Raw genomic sequence first — 8,821 nt, 5'->3', positions numbered from 1 at the left:
TAGATCGGTTTTATATATTATTTTAAATATTATAGAACGTAATAGTTCTCGTATTATTTGCCTCTAATTACAGATCATTTGTGATGGGTCATAAAGATTATTTTATAAATTGGCGATTGATTTACATGAGCTCTTATGATAGTTACAAACATTTATAACACTTCACTTCTAAATGGGATTTGTATAAGAACTCTATTTTATTTTGGACCGATAAGTACTTTGTCACGAACCATCACGTCGAAGCCCCGAGTCCTCATTCTGCATATGTATGAACAAAAAACCACACGACGTCCAGATATAAAATGTTCCAATGCTTTACCTCAGATTCTAATCTTTATTTCATATACAGTGAAGCCAACATTGTTCCAGTTAAATCTGGCTCTATAAAGCCAGACATCAAATATTGCATTTATCAAATAATATCTCTAATAATCTCCAAGCCCAAAATTACTTCAGCTATAGTTTATCTCCTATCACAAGTCCTTGTGACATTTTTGAGTATTTTTAAAGCTTCTCATGTGGCTTCACTGTAATGTGACCACGGTTGCCACAGTTGGAAGTATTCTATCAAGAATGGTAGATTTTCTTACTGTTTGGTAGGTTGGTAGAATTGTTTATGTTTTGGCAAAATATTTCTCCCCAACTAAGAGGTACTTCACAAATTTTCTATAGAAAAAAATTGACAAAATTTTCCATAGAAATAAAATTTAGACAAAAGTATCTATAAAAATAAAAATTTGACACAAGTGTCTATAAAAATAAAATTTTGACAAAATTTTTGATAGAATGTAAAATATTGACAAAAGTTTTGACAAATTTTTCTATAGAAAACAAAATTTTTACAAAATTTTTTTATAGAAATAAAATTTTGACAAAATTTTCTATAGAAATAAAATTTGTTGTTGTTTTTTTTTTTTTTTTTTTTGATTTCAGCTTAAAACCAGCCAACTGCACTCAAATCGATGATTTGACGGTGGCAACGGAAAAGTGATATGTTTGTACAAATTATTTCGGCATAAGCCGGCTATCATGTAAAACCTTTTTTCGGAAGGTTCAAGTGTGGTTCATTGTTGGGTTTAATGAACTGTCTGAATTTATTCTGATAATTAGTTGATAGTTTTGCTGCAAGTAGAGGATGCTGATGGGGAATGTGGTAATTCCGAAACGTACGTCCATCCAACCATCTTGCATTCTATAGGGCTTTGTCCAAATAAATTTGACAAGCATACTCTTCCTATGTTGGTTAAGCTACACTTGTAGTTTAGTCAATGCATGGTTTTAAGCTGAAATAAACAAACAAAAAAAAAAAACAATGATTAACAGAAATAAAATATAGAAATAATTTTTTTTTTCAAAATTTTCTATAGAAATAAAATTTAAAACTAAAATTTCTGTAAAAGTAAAATCTAAACAAAAATTTGTATATAAATAACATTTTGACAAAATTTTCTATACTTGGAGAAAATTTTAAATAGAAATAAAAATTGTGACAAAATTTTCTATAGAAATAAAATTTTGACAAAATTTACTATAGAAATAAAATTTTGACAACTTTTCTATACAAATAACTTTGTGACAAAATTTTCCATAGAAATAAAGTTTTGAGAAAAAACTAATACAAATAAAAATTTGACAAAGTTTTCTATAGAAATAAAATTAAAAAAATTCTGTAGAAATAAAATTAAAAAAAATCTATAAAAAAAATTTAACCAAAATCTATAGAAATAAATTTGTGACAACTTTTTCTATAGATATAAAATGTTGACAAATTTGTCTATATTTTGAGAAAATTTAAAAAAAAATAAACTTGTGACAAAATTTTCTATGGAAATAAAATTTTGACAAAATTTTCTGAAGAAATGAAATTTTGACGAAATTTTCTGTAGAAATAAAATTCTGACAAAATTTTCTATAGAAATAAAATTTTGACAAAAATTATTATTTCGGCATAAGCCGGCTATCAATGTAAAACCTTTTTTCGGAGGGTTCAAGTGTGGTTTTTGTTGGGTTTAATAAACTGCCTGAATTTATTCTGATAATTGGTTGATAGTTTTGCTGCAAGTAGAGGATGCTGATGAGGAATGTGGTAATTCCGAAACGTGCGTCCATCCAACCATCTTGCAGTCTATAGGGCTTTGCCCAAATAAATTTGACAAACATTCTTTTCCTCTGTTGGTTAAGCTACTCTTGTAGTTTAATCAATGTATGGTTTTAAGCTGAAATAAAAAATAACAATGCTTAAAGAACAAAACCAACAATAACAAAACAAAACAGATGGATAAAAATTTTTATAGAAATAAAATTTGGACAAAATTTTCTATCGAAGTATAATTTAGACAAAATTTTTTATAGAAATATCATTTTGACAAAATTTCCTATAGAAATACAATTTTAACAAAATTTTTTATAGAAATAACATTTTGACAAAATTTTCTATAGAAATAAAATTTTTACTAATTTATCAATAGAAATTCTGACAAAATCTTCTATAGAAATAGCATTTTTACAAAATTTTCTATAGAAATACAATTTTGACAAAATTTTCAATAGAAATAAAATTTTCTATAGAAATAAAATTTTTACAAAATTGTCTTTATAAATAAAATTTTTACAAATTTTTGTATAGATACAAAATACTGCAAAATAACATTTTTTTTTTTTGTAGAAATAAAATGTTGAAAAAATTATCTATAGAAATAAATTTTCGATAAAATGTTGTGATAAATTTTTCTATAAAAAACAAAGTTTTCTACAGAAACAAAATTTTGAAAAATTTTCTTTAAAAACAAAATTTTGAAAAATGTTCTATAGAAATTCTGACAAAATCTTCTATAGAAATAAAATTTTTACAAAATTTTCTATAGAAATACAATTCTGACAAAATATTCTATAAAAACAAAATTTTCTACAGAAATAAAAGTTTTGCAAAATTTTCTATAGATACTAAATACTGCAAGATAACTTTTTCTGTTTGGTAGAAAAAAATTGTGACAAAATTTTCTATAGATATAAAATTTTGACAAAATTTTCTATAGAAATAAAATGTTGACAAAATTTTCTATAGAATTACAATTTTGACACAATTGTTTATAGAAATAACATTTTGACAAAATTTTCAATAAAAATAAAATGTTTACTAATTTATCAATACAAATTCTGACAAAATCTTCTATAGAAATAACATTTTTACAAAATTTTCTATAGAAATACAATTTTGACAAAATTTTCAATAAAAAAAAAAAATTTCTACAGAAATAAAACTTTTACAAAATTGTCTTTAGAAATAATATTTTTACAAAATTTTGCATAGATACAAAATACTGCAAAATAACATTTTTTTTGAAAAATTTTCTTTAAAAACAAAATTTTGAAAAATTTTCTTTAAAAACAAATTTTTGAAAAATGTTCTATAGAATTTCTGACAAAATCTTCTATAGAAATAAAATTTTTACAAAATTTTCTATAGAATTACAATTCTGACAAAATTTTCTATAAAAACAAAATTTTCTACACAAATAAAATTTTTACAAAATTTTCTATAGATACTAAATACTGCAAAATAACTTTTTCTGTTTGGTAGAAACAAAATTGTGACAAAATTTTCTATAGATATAAAATTTTGACAAAATTTTCTATAGATATAAAATTTTGACAAAATTTTCGATAGAAATAACATTTTGACAAAAGTTTCTACAGAAATAAAGTTTTGACAAAATTATCCATAGAAATAAATTTTCGGTAAAATGTTGTGACAAAATTTTCTATAAAAACAAAATTTTCTGTAGAAACAAAATTTTGACAAATTTTTCTTTGAAGACAAAATTGTGAACAATTTTCTATGGAAATTCTGACAAAATCTTCTATAGAAGTAAAATTTTTACAAAATTTTCTATGGAAGTAAAATTTTGACAAAATTTTCTATGGAAATAAAATTTTGACAAAATTTTCTATAAAAATAAAATTTTTTACACAAATAATATTTTTACAACATTTTCTATAGATACAAAATACTGCAAAAAAAAGAAAAAGAAAATTTTAAATAGAAATAAAAATTGTGACAAAATTTTCTATAGAAATAAAATTTTGACAAAATTTTCTATAGAAATAAAATGTTGACAAAATCTTCTATAGAAGTAAAATTTTTACAAAATTTTCTATGGAAATAAAATTTTGACAAAATTTTCTATAAAAATAAAATTTTTTACACAAATAATATTTTTACAAAATTTTCTATAGATACAAAATACTGCAAAATAACATTTTGTGTTTGGTAGTTTTTTTGGTAGAAAAAAAATTGTGACAAAATTTTCTATAGAAATAAAATTTTGACAATATTTTTACAAAATAAAATTTTGACAAAATTTTTACAAAATAAAATTTTGACAAAATTTTCTTTAGAAATCAAATTTGGCAATAATATCTATAGAAATATAATTTGACCAAATTTTCTACAGAAATAAAATTTTGACAATATTTTTACAAAATAAAATTTTGGCAAAATTTTCTATAGAAATAAAATTTTGACAAAATTAGCTTTAGAAATAATTGTTCGATAAAAAGTAAAATTGTGGCAAAATTTTCTATAAAAACAAAGTTTTGACAACATTTTTTTCAGAAATAAAATTAAAAAAAAAAAATTCTATAAAAATGAAAATTTGACAAAATTTTCTATAGAATCGAAAGTTTGACAAAATTTTCTATAGAAATAAAATTTTGACAAATTTTTCTATAGAACTAAAATTCTGACAAAATTTTCTATAGAAATAAAATTTTAACAAAATTTTCTACTGAATAAAGTTCTGACAAAATTTTCTATAGAAAAATATTTTTGAAAAAAAAAATTCTTTAGAAATAAAAATTTGACAAAATGTTAAATTTTCACAGAATTATATAAAATTTTTAAATACTTTCCCCACTGTGATCATGAATTTGCCTAAACTCCATTCACATTATTTTTATTTTATTAACTTTAGTGAAGCACTTGCCTTGGCATCGTCACCCATTCCAATTTGACTGCATTTTCTTTCGCCAGATAACCAAAATGATGCATTACTCAAGTGTATATAAAGAAAACGAGATGATTCACGAAGAAAAAAATCCTGGTCTGATTTAGGAGTATCAAGTCAACGAATACCTGATACTTATCCAGACAAAGAGTCATTCGTTCGAGGTTTTTGCTTGGTAGGGGATTTCCATTATTGTTCGATGGCGTAGAGATTCAATAGAGCTGTGCATCTGTTTTGTTGGATATTTTTTGGACTATATAAGCACTCTCATTGAATTGACATTAAGCTAAATATTGTGGTTAAAGTATCTTGCAAAAGCATGTTGGCACGTTTTTGTGCCAGAAATCGTAAAGGCAACTAAATAAAACATGCAAAAATGCCTGCAAAACAAAAACCTCAAAAAATATTTTCGTTTTGTAAAATTTTCAATTTCAATTTGGCTTTAAAGCTATCTTCACAGATGGATTTTGTGTAAGTATTTTTTTTGTGTTACAAGTTTTCAATACCGGCAATAGAATTATTCCATATGGGAGTATAGTTATTATTCACATACAAAAAATTGGACCACGTTGGTTTAGAAATAAATAAAAACCTATGTGAACCTATTTGTATACCCCCAACCATATTATGGGGGTATATTAACTTTGTCTTTCTGTTTGTAACACATCGAAATATTGCTCTAAGACCCCATAAAGTATATATATTCTGGGTCGTGGTGAAATTCTGAGTCGATCTGAGCATGTCCGTCCGTCCGTCCGTTCGTCTGTTGAAATCACGCTAACTTCCGAACGAAACAAGCTATCGACTTGAATCTTGGCACAAGTAGTTGTTATTGATGTAGGTCGGGCCATATCGGTCCACTTTTACGTATAGCACCCATATAAATTGGCTTGCCGACCCTCTACGAGAAGCAAATTTCATCCGATCCGGCTGAAATTTTGTACATGGTGTTAGTATATGGTCTCTAACAACCATGCAAAAATTGGTCCACATCGGTCCATAATTATATATAGCCCCCATATAAACCGATCCCCAGATTTGGCTTGTGGTGCCTCAAAGAAAAGCAAATTTCATCCGATCCGGTTGAAATTAGGTACATGGTGTCAGCATATGATCTTTAACAACCATGCAAAAATTGGTCTACATCAGTCCATAATTATATATAGCACCCATATAAACCGATCCCCCGATTTGGCTTGCGAGGCCTCTAAGAGAAGCAAATTTAATTCGATCCGGTTGAATATTGGTACATGGTGTTGATATATGGTCTCTAACAAATATGCAAAAAGTGGTCCACATCTGTCCGTAATTATATATAGCTCCAATATAAACCGATCTCCAGAGCCCCTTGGAAGAGAAAAATTCATCCGATTCGGTTGAAATTTAGTACGTGATGTTAGTATATGTTATCCAACAACCATGCAGGAATTGGTTCATATCAGTCCATAATTATATATAGCTCCCATATAAACCGATCCCCAGATTTGACCCCCGGTGCCTTTCGGAGAAGCAAAGTTCATCCGATCTGGTTGATATTTGGTACGTGGTGGTAGTATATGATATTTAACAACCAAAAGTTGTCCACATCGGTCCATAATTATATATAACCCCTGTATAAACCGATCCCGAGATATGGTTTTGGAGCCACTTGGAGGAGCAAATTTCATCCGAGTCAGTTGAAATTTGGTACATTGTGGTAATATATGGCCGTTAACAACCATGCATAACTAAATCGGTCTATAGTTATATATAGCCCTCAGATAAATCGATCCCCAATCACACAAAAATTGGTCCATATCAAGTTCATAATTGTATACAGCCCAAATATAAGCGACACCCATATTTCAATTCTGGCTCTCTACGTACCGTGCAAAAGTCCATATCGATTTGTAATTATTTGTAGACTTACCTATATATACTTTTTTTTTGTCTAATATATACCACGTATGGACTAACTAACAATTTAGAAAACGATTTTAAGAAGATTTAAGATACCACAACCCAATTAATTCGATTATGGATGACAGTATTTCGTAGAAGTTTCTACGCAATCCATGGTACATAAGATTCGGCCTGGCCGAACTTACGGCCGTATATACTTGTTAAATTTGCTATTTTGAGAGTCGTTGTGAATCTTGGCTTGTCCGATAAATTTGACCAGGAAGAAGTTCTAAAACGATATAACGACGTCCGTCTGTCTGTCTGCGGTGTCTGTCTCTAGACACTGCAATTTTTCATTAAATTCAAAATCTAGAGGCGTTTAAGATCATTAAAAATGTGCGCATAAGAAGCTGTGTACCGGTCTACGTTTTGGTATAGTCTTAGGTGTCTAAGCACGGCAATTTTTATCCGAATAGCCTGAAATTAGAAATCTAGAGGTATTTTGGTTGCATACATAAGTGTACCGAAAATGGTGTACATTTTTTGCTATATCTCCCATATAGACCAAACTCCCGATTTAATCTCTTGTGCATCTAGACATCCCAATTTGTATCCAAGCCTGGTGAAATTCAAAATCTAGGGGTAAACTACATCCAAAAATAATCCTCCGATTTGACCATAGTACGGAATCATTGGTGAAGGGTACATAAAATTCGATTTGGTCAAAGTTTCTACCATATATATGAATATTTCAAGATTAAATCATCTATTACGGCATTTTTAATATAAATTCTTTGCTCTTTAATTTACTAATCAATATGCATAAATGTGTTTAATATTTTCCTCATTATCTTTATCGGAGCTCTTTTTAGTATATTTATGCCTTTGTTTTCTTTAACAAAGAATCTATGAATCATAATCAATTAAAAACTGATGAAACGTGTTAACATTTCTTTCCTTAAAATATTGCAAAAGGCCTAGGTGAACGTAACAACGGCTACATTTAAACTGACCGACAACCGAGCCCATTGACCATTTAAGTAAAGTTTAACGCAATTGGCAAAATATGAAAAAAAAGAAAATTGTTCAAAAACAAAAAAAACAACAACAATAAACATAAAGTAATTCAACTAAAGCAACAACCGAAACAGTGGCACTTACCATATAAAATGCCTAGAAGAAAGCTTAAACAAGCGCTTGATCCAACATTCGACTAAACGATCTGTTGACCGTTCCATTGCTTTAGCACTATTACAACTACACCCTATTTTATGTAGCTCCTGGTAAGTTTAGCACTAAGTGCTAAAATACTTTTATTAGGTAAACGTGCAGATGACCAAAGTGGGCAAATACACAGAGATACCGTGTATGGCATTTTTGAGACACTCATTTTCAGCCCAAGTATGCTTCAGCCACAAAACGCTACTTTACAAGACATGTAATAGCTGTCTTTAAATTAATATGTAAAGTTGGTGGAAGACAAAAACGCACAATACTACAACAACAGAACTATGAAAAACGTTATCGATTTCCTTTATGAGTTTTTGCAAAACCAACAGTAACAACAAATCAAAGAATACTATCGATAGTTTGCCTAAAACTGATCAATATTCAGGGATGTTCATAATGACGTGTGCTTTAAATTAATTCGTAATTCTTTTTCTTGATTCTTTTTGTGCTTTTGCGATTGTCGGAGTACCATTCGCCCGCATACAAAGCAAAAAAGAAGAAATTAACAAAAAACGAATGCGATTCTTAGAAGTCAATGTTTGTGTCGTTCTTTCAGCCACAAATAATTCACTTGGCTATTATTTGATGAGGTTTATGATTTTGGCAGTGATAGTGCAATGATTAGGAGGAAGGTTTAAAAATGATAGCATATGCTACCAATATAAAAAAATAATAATAATAATAAGTAGGTAGTATTAAATATA

This window comes from Haematobia irritans, chromosome 4 (assembly GCF_050003625.1).
Source record: "Haematobia irritans isolate KBUSLIRL chromosome 4, ASM5000362v1, whole genome shotgun sequence".
Lineage (NCBI taxonomy): Eukaryota > Metazoa > Arthropoda > Insecta > Diptera > Muscidae > Haematobia > Haematobia irritans.
The sequence above is the reverse complement of the archived record's forward strand: the minus strand, read 5'-3'. Positions refer to the sequence as shown.